The following is a 16,575-nucleotide window of genomic DNA, read 5'->3' as shown; positions in this document are numbered from 1 at the left end:
TAAATACATAGAATGTGATGTCAAAGGAGAAAACGTACCTTAATATTGTCCTTCTGCAGGACCTGAATGATAGCAGAACAGGTCTCTGGAATAATGATCCCCAGAGCATGGGGGGAGATTCCTGTGGAGAACTTGGTGTCCTGCAGACTTCTCCCTGATCGCCAAGTACCGCAAGGTGGTGACTAGCCTTTGTTCTGGAGTGATGGCTTACCGCATTCTTCATCCATGAACTCCTCCCGCTCTGTTCATGGACTGGGCTTGGGCCAGAGTAAGAACCCCAACACCAAGCCCCTGCACAGCACAAACTTTACGATGAGTATATTATATACCCACAACATGGCTAGAAAACGGTCGGCTGGTCATAACGAACTATCAGAATGTACTAAAAATCAGAAAGGCGAAGAGCGAGCTGAAACTCAGAAACAAATGGAGAAGAACGCACTGAAAAACAGATACGAACTGACTACATGTACTGAAAAACCGATACGAATCCACAAGCACAAACTGGAGAGCAGTAACGAACTGAAAAGCACAAGGCTGAAAAGCACGAGGCTGAAAAGAGCAAATTGTCTCTCGCCAAACTTCTACTAACATGAGATAAACACGAGATTAGCAGAAGGAGCCCAAAGGGTGGCGCACTTGGTATTGGACTTCCCTTTTATAGTGCCGTCGTACGTGTTGTACATCAGCGTGTTCTTGGCGATCGGAATTTCTGACAATATTTGTGTGACTGCGTGTATGCAAGACAAGTTTGAGCCAACATCCGTCGGAAATAAATCCACGGTTTTGTTGTCAGAATGTCCGATCGTGTGTATGCGGCATAATGCCCTGTACACACGGTCAGAAATTCAGACGGAAAAGGTCTGATCGGATTATGTTGTCGGAAAATCAGACGGAAAAAGTTTGAGAGTTGGATCTCAAATTTCCCGACAACAAAATCCGATTGGACATTTTACGATCGTTTGTAGAGAATTCCGATGGACAAAGTGCCACCCATGCTCAGATTAAATTAGGAGACCAAAGCTATTGGCTACTAGCTTCTGCATAGTCCCGTCGTACGCAACGAATGTTACCTCGTTCCGAACTATCGGATTTTCTGACAACTTTGTCCGACCGTGTGTATGCAACACAATTTTCGGCCAAAATCCGTTGTAAAAAATCAGATGGATTTTGTAGTCGGAATGTCCGACCGTGCGTACAGGGCATAAGAGTACAACAAAAACTTCTGAATAGCAGCCTATACAAGTCCCAAATCCAGTTACAATGGGATGCTCAAGTCTCATAAAGTAAACAAAAAACATCCTTTACCTTCTCTGAATGAGCCAGATCCTATTTTATTTGTGCTTTACATGCTTTCCTTCTCAGACACTGCTAAAGTGGAAGGATTTCAACAACAGAGACAGTGCTGTCAATCCAAAAAGCAGCGGACAGAATTTGGTGTGGCCAAGTGCTGATTGACATGCTACCGGAAATCAGCAGCGACAATGCTTATAGCCACAGACTCTGAAGTACTTCTTATCCCATTTAAGTGCAAGTGGGCACACCCTACACAAAAGTGACAACTCTTCTCTGAATTCAGGAGCAGTGTAGCATTGTTGCCACACAGTCACAGGAAGCTGCATTTAGATGGGCTCAATGAGTATTTTGGGACCCTGTAGTTTATGATGAATCGTGTAATTTACAACCACACTAAATACGCAGGTACACAGTGTACAGCCCTGTGATTTGTCTTTTACTGATTTATCATTTATTTTCTCAGCTGAGGTCATCTGCAGCTGTTTCTTCTGAAATTAATTAGGGAGTAGTTTCTTAGGGATTTGCATTGGAAATATAGGATATTGAAAAAAATGCCAGGAAATCAACAAACCATTAAAGAATGCCTAAAAAGGAAAGGAGAGTTCTGTTATTTTTTTTCAGTTTTCCAAGTAATACATACTGTAGTTACATCAGGTGTCCAACTTCTGTGCTGAGACTAACAGAACTGAAATGTTCAGTGCTAAATTAAAAGCATATTGATCAGCTGAAATGCTGAAGACAGGGGCGGACTGACAACTCATGGGGCCCCCAGGCAATAGGAGATTATGGGGCCCCCAGGCAATCAGAGATTTTGGGGCCACACAGTAGACACAAACAGACATGTTTCTATTGGCTGAGAAGGTACTGGAGAGGTGGGGCAGCTATAATCTCAGGATTTTTAGACCAAAAGGATGTCGGTAAGGGACATTTCAGGGACAGGTGTAAAAAAAAACACACATTTTTACATATTGTCCCTGATTTTACTGAGGCTGGCAACCCTGATGGGGCCCCCTAGTGGCATGGGGCCTTCGGGGAGTGCCCGAGTGGCCCAATGGTCAGGAGGATTTCTCCTCCTGAAAAATAAGCCCCTAAACACAAATATACAAGTATTGTACCTGACAAAAGATAAGTTTATTCAGCTACACTTCTTATTTGAAAACCTCTGTAATACTGCAAAGACCAGAAGATCCCCTGCTAATTATAAAGAGTTGATTAGGATCATTCATTGTCTAATGAATATGCTGAGGGCAAGGAGATGTCATAGGTAGCTGTGAAACCTGGAAGTGTGCCACCTACCCTGGTTGTGCAGTGAGGCATTTGTGGTTAAATCACAAGAATGGCTGTCCAAAATGAAAATGTAAAAAAAAAATGTAAGAGAAAACAAACATTCTTGGAGTTTGTGCTAAAGATTAAAACAAATCTTAAAGCAGAGTTCTGCCAATTTTTTTACAATTTTTTTTAAAGTCACGAGCTACAAATACTGCATCTGCTGACTTTTAAAATATGCACATTTACCTGTCCAGGGCACCCACGATGTTGCCACCCGAAGCCGATCTGTCCCTCAGCTCTCGGGTGTTGCCGTCGCCATCTTTAGTAAGGGAATCAGGAAGTGAAGCCTTGCGTCTTCACTTCCTGGTTCCCTACTGCACATGCGTGACTCGTGCTACGCATTCCCACTGGTCCCTGCTGTCTCCTAGGATCTGTGTGTCTCTCAGAAGACATCGGGGGGAAGTGGCGTAGATACCTGCGGGTGGCTTGGGTATCTATGCCCGGAAGTGGGAGCAAAATATCCATATTATACAGGTATCTGCTCTCCCCTGAAAGGTACCAAATGTGACACCAGAGGTGGGGAGGATTCTGAAAAGCGGAAGTTCCATTTTTGGGTGGAACTCTGCTTTAATGTCTTAGCACAATTTTGCAACTTTAACGTGTTAGTAAAACCGTACAAATTATCACAACTACTTTGTGCATTCAGGTGAATTATACCTAGTTTTTTTCAGGACAAATTGGGCTTTCAGTTGGTGGTAAATTGTAATAGATATCTCCTCATTTTCTTTTATTATAAAAGGAAAACTGGCCTAAAATAATTAAAAAAATATATATTTTTAAAATGTAGCTGTATAATTCTGGCTACTACTATAACCTGCCACCACCTTACGTTTGCAGCGATACCACATATGTGTATGTTATTTGTTGCTTGCACCCGTAGTATGGCCCAGAAACAATAGTGTGGAGTAGAGTGGCCTTGATCATTGTCTTCTGGGGTCCCCCAATGGTGCTCGCAGCTCCTCCCTGCATCGGTAAACCCCCTAGGAGAAGCACTCTCCCCGTGGGTTACCGTGCGGGAGCGCTCCCAAGTCCAGCATTTGCTCCCATAGACATAGAATGCCAGACTTGGCCCAGCCCCCTGGCACCCACGTCATTGGATTTGACTGACAACAGGGGAAGCCAATGGCTGCACTGCTATCAATCTATCAAATCAAGAGCCGAGAACCCCCGGTCAGAGAGGTAGATCGCATCTCCGGCAGGGGAAAGAAGGGGCTTACGTGAGTAAAACGGGGGGGGGGGGCTACTCAGTGACAGAAGTTTTTTCACCTTAATGCATAGGATGCATGGTAACGCATAGGATGCAAGGTGAAAAAACACAAGGGTTTACAACCCCTTTAAGAAAAAAAGGACTTAGTTAGTCAGATAAAATTGAAACATACTGCAGAATTACAGAGGCATCACAAGACCTTCACAGATGGCAGAAGATGACTCCTTGAACGGGACATTAAATATTCCATGCTCTACCCAATTCATCTGCAGGCTCAACATGGCGGATTAGTGAAGTTTTTTGAATCCCCTGACAAGGCTGACACCTGGCTACTAACCGTGGGGTAATTCTCGTGCCTAATCTCCAGTTTGTGCTCATGGCTGCTGTTATTGTTCCATGGTACTTTCTTTTCATGTTTCAAGGCTGCTGAACTATTCATCCTGTTACAAGGTGTGTAGTACCATTCTTCTGTAATGGTGGCATACAGATTTCTTCAACCTGATGCCTGACATCGTTCTTCATCCTAGTGGCCACCTTGTGGGACTGCTCGAATGTCCTCTATACATGCCTGTGAGACATGTAGACTTCCCTCCATATGCTGGATTTGAGCAAGGTTAGGCATCCTGTTTCAGCGCATTCTTCCTTATATCTGGGAGGTCCTCAGCACTGGTAGGTGAAATCTACAACTAGAACTTGCCACCCGTTCTGTACGGAATTGTTGAGAGTTGTACTCCCCCTCCCCTCCTTTTGTCTGCTGTCCCAGTTTGGATATAACCTGGGCCATGGACCCCAGAACTCTGTAACTCAGTAGATAATTCTGTTGACTTTTTGGTTAGGGATTGAAAATGCCTTGTCTAGTTGTTGGGGAATGCCAAGCAGTAGGGAGTTATTTTTTCAGTTTTTGTTGACCTTACACCAGTTCAGCATCTACAATCTGCTTATCCTCCTGATCTGCTCATTTCCTCCTAGTTACTGGTTCATTTTCAGGTGGCCACATGTTGGTCCTATGTCACTCTTTACCTCTATATTACTGGAGTTTACCCTATGTGGCTTCCTCCTGGAGCTTCTTGTTCTGTTACAATGACTATGGACATAAAGCTGCTTTCCTGGAACATACTCGGCCTAAATGACAAGGTAAAGTGGGCCCTGCTTTTTAAACACCTGCCGTTCCATAAACCACATGTTTTATTCTTGCAAGAGACTCATTTAAACGGGCAGTGGAGCAAGTCATTACGGGTAGATAGCTAATTTTTACATTTGCAATTGTATGCACAGAGATGGCCATTGGTTAATGTGTATGTCCCCCCCCCCCCCCCATTTTATTTCACCATCCCCTACACGCTTTATACCAAGCTAGCTCCTTTCCAACATCTAATCCTGGGTAGGGATTTTAATGCTATCTTGGATAATACTTTGGACACATCCAACCCATTCAGAGCTGTCCCTCTGGATCTGGCTGTCTGGGCGGATGTTCTCAACCTGCAAGAAATTTGGTGGTGGAAACATCCAGGGGTCAAGTTTTACTCTCATGTTTCGAGTGCCAATAAATCAGATTCTCACATAGACTTAAAGTTTGGATCTGCCTCGGCTCTCTCCAGTGTTCGGGTAGCCTCCTATATTCCGGCAGGTCTTTCAGACCATTCTCCTCTCATAATCTTGCCACCCACCCTGGGTGGGAGCCCAGGATGTTTGAGACCAGTGCCACATTGAATCGGTGTCCCCCAAGGTTCAGGAAAATTGTCTGAATTTTGGCAGATTAATGAAGATTTCACCTACCTTGTTGTGGTGTGGGAGGCGTGCATAGAGGTGAATATATTTCCTCCAACAAGGCCTTGCTCTCTGACTTTGCCTCGCAGGCCGCACAACTGGAGCAGCGTGAGTCAGAGGCTTCTGTAGCTTTTGCAAAGGATCCAACTCCTGAATAATAATCTAGCCTGTTGCAAATTAGGATAGAGCTAAAGCTCCAATACTCCTCATTGGTATAGTCTGATGCACAATGTCGGGCTGCCAAATTGTTTGAATCAGGTGACAAAAATGGAAAATTGTTAGCCAATCTAGTGACAGAACCTTCCTCTCAAATTGTAATTCCTGGAATATAGTCTCCCGTTGGGAGCTATGTTACAGACCCAGAGGGCATCCTAAGGGAGTTTTATCAATTCTATAATATGCTGTATCAGGATTCCCCTCTGGACCCGAGTAGGTTGCTGCTGGGTTTCCTGGGAGACGTGAAATTGCCGAGGACAGTCAGGAACTTGATAAACCCCTGTCACTTCTGGAGATAGAGGCTGCTGTCCAATCTTTCCCTAATCACAAGTCCCCAGGGCCAGATGGTTTGCTAGGAGAATGGTATAAAGAACATATGGCCTTATTGGGCCCTAGGTTACAAAAGCTTTTCACCCACTGCTTAGAGCTTGGAAAGCTACCAGATAGTATGTATAAGGCACATATTGGGCTATTTCCCAATCCTGGTAAAGATTTGACGCACTGCTCTTCCTAAAGGCCTATATTGCTACTGAACTATAAAGATCCTCACCAAAGCCCTGGCCAATAGGATAATAAAAGTGTTACCATCAATTATCAGCATTGACTAAACTGGCTTTATGCCTGCCAAATCCACTGATTTCAATATCCATAGCATTTTCACTCATCTCCAACTTCAGCCTGACGAGATTGCCTCAAGAGTCTTGGTAGCCTTTGATATCGAAAAGGCTTTTGACACAGTCTATTGTGAGTACTTTATGCAGGTGTTAGAGCTCTTTGGTTTTGGTCTGGCTTGGTCTGCCCAGACTTTTATACTTACTATTTGGCAGCCATGCTCACCCATGCTCACAATTGCCTTATCTCTTCTGACACAAATGCCTCCATAGCATTGGAAGCTGCGCACACACAGGATCTTATGAGACCATCCGTAATCTCCTTTACAGGGGTCAAAGAGTCTCTCACACACTCTTGCTGCTATGAGATTAGTTATTAAGGCCTGGCATGTTGTCATTATTAAACCCAATGCAGTACGGGGTAAACGGTCCCCATCAACGTCGCTTTGGTTTAATCCCATGTTACCAGAATTCTATTCCCTACCGAACCCTTCACTATGGGCTGCTAAAGGAGTTAAATACCTTTCAGATATTTGTGATGGGAGTGCACTATACACATGTGACAGGTTGAGAAACAAATTTACACTACCTAATGCGTTCTTTTTCCGATTCCTGCAACTCCGACAGGCCTATGCGACCCAATTTGAATGCTCTCCATTTAGATTGGAGCAGGATGATTTGGAATTTCCAAATCACATCTGTGATCTACAAGTCACAACTACCTTCCGTTCATGAGGGCCTGGATGCCCTGCTTACTCTGTGGCTTTCGGAGGAACAGGACTTGGACAATAGCCCATTTCAAGCATTAATATTGACTAAAGACCGGTTGATCTATTTTAAAATAGTGCACAGAATTTATTTTACACCCAAAGACTACATTGTATCTATCCTAGTTCCTCCTCTTCTTGTTGGAGGTGCCCTAGAGACCCTGCAGGATTTGCCCATATCTTTTAGGAGTGCCCCCCAGATTCGTAGATATTGGCAGGACGTGACCCAGTTTATTTCTACTCTGACTACTATTCATGTCCCTGTAAAGGTTGGCGTTTGCCTTCTGGGATCACTTGACCCTTTGGCTGTTAATACGGCGATGTGCACTCTACCGGGTCTCCTATTATTTAATGCCAGGAAGGTAATAGTGCTCAAGTGGAAGTCAGCTACAGCCCCTAATTTGCCCTTTTGGAAGCGTCTAATCCATAGGGTTGTACCTCCTATACAAAGCTATGTATTTGTCTCGAGGTTGCCCTAAAACATTTGAGAATGTCTGGCACTTGTGGACAGACTCTGAACATACAGCTGATGATCAAGAGCCCGTAGAATGAATCCATTCGCTCGTGATAACGCTTAGCCTAAGATATATGTGGATTCACTTCTCTACAGTAACTCATGTTACATTTGTTCAGATGTGAATCCAACTATGAGTTCCTGTTCCCCTGCCATATCATCCTGAATGTTGAGAGGGAACAGGAATCTCCTTATATTCCATTAATCCTTGCATTGAATTTATATGAGAACAACTGAGCCAAGTGTATGGAATGTTGTGGTTTTGTTATTAGATAAGATGGCAGTTAGTACTGTTATGTTCTATGTGCTTGCTAGCTGGGGAATTCCCAAAGGCTATGTTTTGCATCTATACACTTTAAACCTTTAATGAAAAGAAATAAAAAATAAAATAAAAAAACAAACATTTATTTTGAACATAGTGTAGCGAAATTCTGTGACAAACTTTTGTAATGTGAGCTGTGCAATATATATATGTAGGTGGGGCTTGAGTGTGGGCAGGGACAAAGGGGGCTCCATGATCTCCTCTTGCCCAGGGGCCCCATGAGTTGTCAGTCCACCCCTGGCTCATAAATGCGATTTCAGAAACTGGGTCTTGCCAGAGGGTGTATCAAGGCTCTAGACCTGGAAAGCGCTCTGCAGCTGACACAGTACACAAAGATCTGAAAAATGCCCCAAGCAGAGGGCAGTGCCCAAAGGCAGTGGTATAGCGTGGGTTGTCAGCACAAGGCAACAATTTGCGCCTCCTAACCAGTGGACTTTTAGCATTCCCCAAGTCCTTTCCCTTCCTAAAACAGTACTGACCAGCCTGATTCCTACACTGACCACTACACTAACCTACATGATTCCTACACTGACCACTACACTAACCTACATGATTCCTACACTGACCACTACACTAACCTACATGATTCCTACACTGACCACTACACTGACCTACCTGATTCCTACACTGACCACTACACTAACCTACCTGATTCCTACACTGACCACTACACTAACCTACATGATTCCTACACTGACCACTACACTAACCTACATGATTCCTACACTGACCACTACACTAACCTACATGATTCCTACACTGACCACTACACTAACCTACCTGATTCCTACACTGACCACTACACTAACCTACCTGATTCCTACACTGACCACTACACTAACCTACATGATTCCTACACTGACCACTACACTAACCTACCTGATTCCTACACTGACCACTACACTAACCTACCTGATTCCTACACTGACCACTACACTAACCTACATGATTCCTACACTGACCACTACACTAACCTACCTGATTCCTACACTGACCACTGCATTACCCTACCTGATTCCTACAATGACCACTACACTAACCTACCTGATTCATACACTGGCCACTGCATTATCCTACCTGATTCCTACACTGACCACTACACTAACCTACCTGATTCCTACACTGACCACTACACTGACCTACCTGATTCCTACACTGGCCACTGCATTAACCTACCTGATTCCTACACTGACCATTACACTACACCGACCAACCTGATTCCTATACTAATCACTACGCTACACTGTCCATTGACCACTACACTGACCACTATACTGACCACTACACTGACCACTATACTGTTCACTACACTACACTGACCACTATACTGACCACTACACTGACCACTATACTGCCACTACACTACACTGACCACTATACTGACCACTACACTACACTGACCACTATACTGACTACTACACTACACTGACCACTATACTGACCACTACACTGCACTGACCACTATACTACACTGACCACTACACTACACTGACCACTATACTGTCCACTACACTAACCACTATACTGTTCACTACACTACACTGACCACTACAGTACACTGTTCACTATACTGACCACTACACTACACTGACCACTATACTGTCCACTACACTGACCACTATACTGACCACTCCACCGACCACTATACTGTCTCCTAACCAGTGGACTTTTAGCATTCCCCAAGTCCTTTCCCTTCCTAAAACAGTACTGACCAGCCTGATTCCTACACTGACCACTACACTAACCTACATGATTCCTACACTGACCACTACACTAACCTACATGATTCCTACACTGACCACTACACTAACCTACATGATTCCTACACTGACCACTACACTGACCTACCTGATTCCTACACTGACCACTACACTAACCTACCTGATTCCTACACTGACCACTACACTAACCTACATGATTCCTACACTGACCACTACACTAACCTACCTGATTCCTACACTGACCACTGCATTACCCTACCTGATTCCTACAATGACCACTACACTAACCTACCTGATTCATACACTGGCCACTGCATTATCCTACCTGATTCCTACACTGACCACTACACTAACCTACCTGATTCCTACACTGACCACTACACTGACCTACCTGATTCCTACACTGGCCACTGCATTAACCTACCTGATTCCTACACTGACCATTACACTACACCGACCAACCTGATTCCTATACTGATCACTACGCTACACTGTCCATTGACCACTACACTGACCACTATACTGACCACTACACTGACCACTATACTGTTCACTACACTACACTGACCACTATACTGACCACTATACTGACCACTACACTGACCACTATACTGCCACTACACTACACTGACCACTATACTGACCACTACACTACACTGACCACTATACTGACTACTACACTACACTGACCACTATACTGACCACTACACTGCACTGACCACTATACTACACTGACCACTACACTACACTGACCACTATACTGTCCACTACACTAACCACTATACTGTTCACTACACTACACTGACCACTACAGTACACTGTTCACTATACTGACCACTACACTACACTGACCACTATACTGTCCACTACACTGACCACTATACTGACCACTCCACCGACCACTATACTGTCCACTACACTACACTGACCACTATACTATCCACTACACCAAACTACACTGACCCCTATACTGTTCACTACACTACACTGACCACTATACTGACCACTACACTACACTGACCACTATACTGTCCACTACACTACACTGACCACTCTACTGACCACTACACTATACTGTCCACTATACTGACCACTACACTGACTACTATACTTTCCACTACACTACACTGACCACTACACTACACTGACCACTATACCTTCCACTGCACTACACTGACCACTACACTACACTGACCACTATACTGACCACTACACTGACTACTATACTTTCCACTATACTACACGGACCACTACACTACACTGACCACTATACTGTCCACTACACTGACCACTATACCTTCCACTACACTACACTGACCACTATACCTTCTACTACATTAAACTGACCACTACACTACACTGACCACTATACAGGGAAGCCCGAAAACGCAGGCTGGACGGAGGTGCAGGGCTGGCATGACTGATGCTAGGTAGCCCCTATAGGGTTAATCCTAGTGAGAAGACAGAGGGAGGGGTGGAGCTGCAGGAAGGGAAGAGGAGAGGGCGGAGTGATATAAATGTAAGGGGAGGAGCCACGGCAGGAAGCGTGGGGTCACAAGGAAGAAGTTGCTCAGGCGTGTGGACACACAGGACAAGCTCCGGCGGCACGGCGACTCCGCGGGCGGGACGGGTGGGTTTTTAGCACACGGGGAGGCTTTTACTGGACTGTCCTAACATGGGGGACGTAGCGGAGCTTTTGGAGCGGCTCCGGGCGGCAGCGGGAACACGTGGGGCGGACTGGTTACAGGAGCAGGTGGCGGCCATAACACGTGCGGCGGCGGGGGGGCCAGTAGAGGGGGGGATGGCACACCACGCGCTCGGCGGTCCAGGCCACCGGAGCGCTTCTCACCTGGCCCCTCCACCAGAGTCCAGCGCCCTACCAGGAGCCTGATAGCGGACCCGCCGCCCCCCCCCCGCGAAACGGTCTTCAGCGGGGGCTCGGGGGGGGGTCCGGGCGGAATCCTATTCGTGGGCGGGACTCGGGGAGCGGGGGCTTGGAGTCAGCAGTCACCCCCTCCCCACCGGCACGGTCAGGGGACGGACGGAGCACGGTCCCCCTTGCGGCCGCGGTGCTGCCGCCGCGGGGGGAGACCCGGCGGAGGAGATCCAGCGACACACCTGCGCGTCCGCTACCAGACGCTGCGGGCAGGTCGGAGCGGAGCGGAAGTGGAGCCCGGAGGGTGGACGGGGACAGGCCTACGGGGCCCGCACGGGGACGCAGTGCGGGCGCCTTGCTCGGCAGGAGGGTCGGTCGGGCCTGCTGCGACGACAGAGCATCTACTAGCACAGCTGCTGCACCCCCGGGCTGCTCCACGGCCGGAGGGTCTGCTACGCCTTTTGCCGTCCGAGGCAGATGCGCGTTCCGAAGGGGAGCTGTCGGGTTCCGAAGAGGACGTCCTGGGTCGAGTGGCGGCGGCTGGAGTTTCCGGAGGGACGGCTGACGGGAGGGGACCCACGCAGCCAGGTAAGGGGCTTCATTTTCCTTCTCACATTTTGCCTGATGCTTTGGGGTGTCTGTCGGGGGGAGTAGGTGGGGGCGCGGCATGGGGCCGCGCGGGGGGGGGGTGCCGCGGGAGGCGGGCGGTTTGCCTGCCTCAGGCGGGACCCAGGGATCGTTGCAGGCGCTGTTGGGGGGTTTACAGGATCTGCTGCAGAGGTTTGCTGCCGGGGCGTCCGCGGGCCCCCCGCAGGTTGCACCTTGGGTGGGTGGTCTGGGGGCTGGGTTGGGCTCGAGTTCCCTTCCGGGGGATGGGGCGTCCCGTGGGGGTGAGGTATTACAGGGGCCCGGGGCTGGGGTGTCAGCGTCGCTGGAGACGGGCTCCCCCTCGGGGGTGCAGGCGCCGGTGTCCGGGAGTGTGGAGGTAAGTTCGCGGCAGGAGGCGACGGCGGCTGGAGCATCCTCGGTAAGTACGGGGGACGACCTGACGGCAAAGGAGGCCGCGGCTCGGGTGGATTTGGTGCGGCTGGCGGACGCGGCTAGGTGTGAGGTTTATGTCTGTTACGAAGGGCCGTTGAGGGCGCATCTCAAGCAGGAGGTGCGGGAGAAGATCAAGAAGGGTGAGTATGTGGAGATCTTTTCGTTGCTTCCCTTGGAAAAATTCAATCTGGATAGGGTAAAGCCAGCTCCAAAAAAGATGATGAGGAGAAGAGGCGGTATCGGCTGATACCGCGGACTTTCCCCAATTGGCTGCAGGCGTTTGCCATTCTGGCCAGCGTGATTGGCGAAACGGCGCCGGAGCATTGCTCGGCCCTGTTTTGTTACATGGACGCTATCGGGGAGGCGCATAGGGTGTATGGGGGTACGGCTTGGCTGCGTTACGACGAGCAGTTTAGGCAACGGCGGGCGGTGCGGCCTGATATTCGGTGGGACCACAAGGATATCAGCCTTTGGATGCGGTTGATGGCGTCGGCGCGGACGCCGTCGCAGTTTTTTCAGGGGGGGCCGGGGGAACCCCCGCCTCGGGACTTCCGGCCGGGAAAAAAATGGGCGTCTGCTGGCAGTTTAACGAGGGGGCCTGCAAGTTCGGGGGGTCCTGTCGATTTAAACATGAGTGTTCCGGTTGCGGTGGCTCTCACTCCCTCTCCCGTTGTTTTAAAAAGGGCAAGCGCGCCGGGGAACCTGCGTTCAAGGGGAGCAACCCCGGTGAGGGTGGAAAGGATGCGTCCTTTTCTAAATAGGTACCCGGACAAAAGGGCTGCGCGGGTGCTGGGGGAGGGGTTTGCGGTGGGGTTTCGGATTCCGTGTTCGTTAGAAGTGGTTCCGCCGTTGGCTAGGAACTTGAGGTCCGCCTTGCAGCATCCGGGGGTGGTTAGCGAAAAATTGGCTAAGAAGGTTGCCTTGGGTAGGATGAGTGGCCCGTTCGTGGAACAGCCGTTGCCGGTTTTGGTGGTGTCGCCGTTGGGGGTGGTGCCTAAGAAGGAGCCTAACAAGTTCCGGCTTATCCATCATCTGTCCTTCCCAAAGGGGGGTTCCGTGAACGATGCCATCGATCCCGAGGCCTGCACGGTGTCTTACACGTCGTTTGACGCGGCGGTGGGCTGGGTGCGGCGTTACGGTAAGGGGGCCCTTATGGCGAAGTCTGACATTGAAGCGGCTTTTCGGCTGTTGCCGGTGCACCCGGAGAGCTTTTGGCTCTTGGGGTGTTCTTGGCAGGACCGGTTTTACGTGGACCAGTGCTTGCCCATGGGCTGTTCCGTCTCCTGTGCCTTGTTTGAACTGTTTAGTTCATTCTTGGAATGGGTGGTGCGCGACGTGTCGGGCTGGGCGTCGGTGATTCACTACCTGGACGACTTTCTCGTCGTGGGCCCCCCGTCCTCCAATGTGTGTGCGATCCTGTTGGCCACGTTGCAGCACATTGCGGATCGTTTTGGGGTGCCATTAGCGGCCGACAAAACAGAGGGGCCGGCCACGGTCTTGAGTTTTTTGGGCATTGAAATAGACACTGAGGTGATGGAGTGCCGCTTACCGGAGGACAAAGTCGAGGGACTGAAGCAGGAGCTGAGGGAGTTGGTCGGCGTGCGGAAAGTGCAGCTGCGGAAGTTGCAGTCGGTCCTGGGTAAGTTGAATTTTGCCTGCCGGATCATTCTGATGGGGCGGATATTTTGCCGACGGCTGTCGGGGGCTACGGCGGGTGTTCTGGTTCCGACCCACTTCATTCGTTTGACAAGGGAACTTAGGGAGGACTTGAGGATTTGGCAGACCTTTTTGGAAGGCTTCAACGGACGGTCGGTGTGGATGAAGGGGCCGGTGAGTAATTTTGACGTGGAGTTGGTGACGGATGCGGCAGGGTCAGCGGGCTATGGGGCCTTTTTTCAGGGGCAATGGAGCGCGGAGGCGTGGCCCCGGTCGTGGGTGAAGGCGGGGTATGCGAAGAATCTGGTGCTGCTGGAATTGTTTCCGGTGGTGCTGGCTATGGAACTGTGGGGGGAGTCGTGCCGGGATCTGAAGATCAGGTTGCACTGTGACAACATGGGCGTGGTGCAGGTGATCAATCGGATGTCGGCGTCTTCGCAGCCGGTGATCCGGCTGCTGCGCCACCTGGTGCTGAGGTGTTTGCAAGCGAACATATTTTTGTATGCAGTTCACGTACCGGGGGTGGACAATAACGTGGCTGATGCCTTGTCTCGATTCCAGTGGGAGCGGTTTCGGGCGTTGGCTCCGGATGCGGCGAGCGAGGGGATCCCCTGCCCGGGGTGGCTCTGGGAGGTTGCGTTGGAATCGCCATGGACTGGATCAGGAGGTCGGTGAGCGGTGCGACCTGGGCGGCATACAGTAAGGTGTGGAAGGAATGGATGGACTTTACACGGCTAGCGGACGCTGAGCTGGGTGGGGGTGGCGATCAGGGGCTGTTGGTGTTGTGCTTTGTAGCTAAGATCATGGAACGCTTGGGGTCGGTGTCATTGCTTGAGCGTAAGCTTGCGGCGCTGGCCTTTTGGTTTAAGTTGCGGGGGGAGGTTGATCACACAAAAAGTTTTTGGGTCAAGCAGGCGGTTAAGGGGTACAAGAAGGGCAATCCACGAAGGGATATGAGGAGGCCGGTGACCTTCCAGGTCTTGCAGGTTATCTGCGAGCGGTTGGGGGAACAGTGCACTTCTGATTATGAGGTGCGGTTGTTCCGAGCGGCTTTTTTGTTGGCGTTTTTTGGGGCTTTTGGGGTGGGGGAGTTGGTCAGTCCGGCAAAGACTGTTGGGGGGGGGTCTGTTGGGTCAAGATGTGACCTTGGGAGCTGATAGGGTGCGTTTGCGGCTGCGTAGGTCTAAGACGGATCAGACTGGGACTGGGGTGGACGTATGGTTGTTTGCGCTGCCGGGGTCGGGAGTATGCCCGGTGAGGGTGGTTTCGGAATTCCTGGGGGTTTGGCCGCAAGGGGTGGGCCCGTTGCTGGTGCATCAAGACGGCACCTTTTTATCTCGTTTTCAGTTTGTGGCTGTGTTTAGGAGGTGTCTGCGGGCCGGGGGTTTGGATTGCTCTCAATTTGCCTCCCACTCCTTCCGCATTGGGGCAGCCACTGAGGCGGCCAGGTGCGGGTTGGACGAGGCTGTGGTCAAGAGGATTGGGCGCTGGGAATCACGGAGGTTTAGGTCGTACGTGCGGCCACACCTGATGTAGGCGGAGCTCGGGGTTTGGTTCATGTTTTACAGGTGGTGGGGGGGGGTGTATGTGTTAAGTGGTCGTGGTCGGGTTTTGCATAGTTGCTTTAGTATTTTGTTTTTTCCTTTCAGATGGAGGTCGCGAACGCCTCGTCTGGATTTTGGGGCACTCCTATGTTTTTTGGGGTGCCAGGAGAGCAGATGTCAGGCCAGAAGGAAGGCAGCTGGGGATTTCCCGGGGGGAGGCAAGCATACGGTGGTTGGGGATCCCCGGGCTTAAATGGGAAAGGGTGGTGCCGGAGTTTCATAGGTATGCCAGACTGGATAGGCCCCCGGATGTGTTGGTGTTGCATGTGGGGGGGAACGACTTGGGGGTCCGGTCCACCAGGGACATCGTTTCGGATGTAAAGAGGGATTTTCTCATGCTCCGGAGGGATTTTCCGAGTATGGTGGTGATTTGGTCGGACATTGTTGCGCGGACCGCATGGCGTATGGCTCGCTCGGTGGTTCGACTCAACAAGGCTAGGATTAAGGTTAATAAGGCCCTGGGGAGGTTTGTGTCCCGGAATGGGGGATTGGTGATACGGCACACGGAGTTGGAGGTGAACGTGGGCATGTACCTTAGGGGGGATGGAGTACATCTCACGGCAGTAGGAACTGACCTTTGGACCCTGGGGGTGCAGGGGGGATTGAGAGGGCTCTGCGGGTGTGGAGGGGCCCTTAAGGCTAAGGTGG

Source organism: Lithobates pipiens, unplaced genomic scaffold, assembly GCF_037356315.1.
Source record: "Lithobates pipiens isolate NorthernLeopardFrog02 unplaced genomic scaffold, aLitPip1_a1.2 Scaffold_22, whole genome shotgun sequence".
Classification (NCBI taxonomy): domain Eukaryota; kingdom Metazoa; phylum Chordata; class Amphibia; order Anura; family Ranidae; genus Lithobates; species Lithobates pipiens.
The sequence above is the reverse complement of the archived record's forward strand: the minus strand, read 5'-3'. Positions refer to the sequence as shown.